Genomic DNA, 2,372 nt, shown 5'->3' with positions numbered 1-2,372 from the left:
AGACTGCGGTTTGGAAAAGTCAAGGTTTTAAAACCGCCAAAATTTTCTGCAATACCGTTCCTAAGGTATGTGTAAGATTTTTTATTTCCATTTTTAGGACAACTATTTTTAGTTTTTTAGGACAACAGTATCTTCAGCAAATAAAATATTTAAAGATGCTGTTTTAAATTGTAAAGAAATCTGTGTTTTTGAAACAAATGAAGACAGCAGAAGTCAATTATTCATTTTCAATATTTAGCCTGACATGTTTACTGCTCCAAAATATTATAAATCTGTCAAAAAATAAAATATATTGTGTTTAAAGGGGGAAAAGTTTTAGCTTTTTACCCAGACATTTAAAAATATCTGTATTTTAGAGCAGTGATCACAATACTGTGATACTGTGAAACCGTTATATTTTTATCCAAGGTTATCATACCGTCAGAATTTTATACCGGCCCATGCTTATAATTACAATGTAAAATTAATATATTATATTATGGCATGATTAATTACTATCGGTTAGAGAAAACTGTGATTATTAAGTCATATATCAGTGATTAACCATATGTGTTTGTCATCAATAGATATGTGTTTTTAGTAAGATTTTAAATTATATTCAAAAAGAATTTTTACACGATTTCCTTGTCGTAGGGTGTCGTGGGGAGTCATAAACGACAAATGGACATCGTGACACAGGATTTAATTGTTTCTTCTTGTGTAATGTGGCATAATTCATGACAACCAATACCATGTCTGCGATGCCTTGCAGAAAGTCTAGCATGTTTAATTTTCTGAAGCATAGTGGACTGGTTTAGAAATGTTCTAACTAACAGGCCTATGCCATATATGCCAACAATACAGATACATTTCTTAATAAATAACCTACTATAAATTAAAAGCATTATTGTATGCTATATATTTTTTTTCACAAGCTTTGGAGACGCAACGTAAATTCAGCTTTTTTAATAATAGGTCACCTGAGCCACGGCTGCGTTCAAATGTTTTCAAAGTGCATTAAGAAGGGAGCGCAATTGTCAATATTAAGATCACTAAAACTGAACTGTAAAAATACTTTGACACCAAATTACACGTAAGAGAGATAACTTTAATGTTTCTTCTTGAATCATTGCAAGTTTAAATGTTGAAATATTCTAAATTAATAGGGCATAGGGAAGATAACTGGGAATAGAACACAACCAGGAACTCTGCTTCTAACTACAGCTCCAGAGGTGTAGCTGAAAACGTACAAGTTTGAGATGCAGTTTGCGAATGTTCGTTCGAATGACGGATTTGGGAAACGTAAAATCAACGAACTATGTTTGAAAGAATGCAACTTGCGACATACATTGGCTAACCATGGTTTTCGGAGCACCCCTAATTGGATAGAAAGATTGACAATGAATTAGCTTTGTCAAAATGTCTGCACATGCTCCTCCCAAAATTTGTTTATAAAATATCACATAGTAAGTACAATTAATTACTGTCAATTACAGAAAATGTGACGAATCAGTTGATTCAGTGATTCATCTTATTGTTTTGATCCTAACAATAGGTTTGTATACATTATATAAGGACTAACTGAACTTGTACTTGAATTGTAGTTTAATTGTAGCACATTTAGTGAAATAAAATGCAGCCTGTAGCCAGACAGACCTATATACTGTAACAGATTGAGACATCCAGAGGTAATCCTAAAGGGTTTAAACCACTGGTCATACACGTGATTATCATCTTTTTTCTAGGTTATTCTGGGCAACACACTCACTCTCTCTCTCTCTCTCTCTGTCTCTCTCTCTCTCTGCAGAATTCAGTTAAAGCTTTAAAAGTCCCCGATCCCAAGCAGACAATAATCCGTCATCAGCGTAATAGAACAATACCTCGTACGGATCAATTTCACTTTGTTATTAGACTGAATCAACAGCATCAATTCTGTGAAATCAAACATAAATCAGGGTTAATCAGATGAAAGGCAGCAGGAGCAAATTATTTCACCATTTAACAAACAAGACCTTGACTGATGTGGATAATTATGCAGATTCTTCTCTCTTGACACCACCGTTGAGTCGCATGTCATTTATTCTGCACAATCAGATGAACTATAGAAAAACTGCAAACACTCAAGGTTAGAGGTGCTGGCTCGATGAAACAGATGGAGCTGACATCTGGGCTATTTTATACACCGAAGTGTGATCACAACGTCCTTTAAAATTACAGCTGTCAACTGTATTAATGAAACCCGCAGATTGTTCAGACTTTCAGGAGTCAGACATTAATTTTACCTAGAAATGAACTTGAATTTTTAATAGGGTTTAAAAGGGAACACGTATGGAGTAAAGAGAGTGAGACGAGATGGTTTTTGTGAACAGACAGACTTGCATAGTCTTTAATAA

Source organism: Danio aesculapii, chromosome 16, assembly GCF_903798145.1.
Source record: "Danio aesculapii chromosome 16, fDanAes4.1, whole genome shotgun sequence".
Lineage (NCBI taxonomy): Eukaryota > Metazoa > Chordata > Actinopteri > Cypriniformes > Danionidae > Danio > Danio aesculapii.
This window is presented reverse-complemented; position numbering follows the sequence as displayed.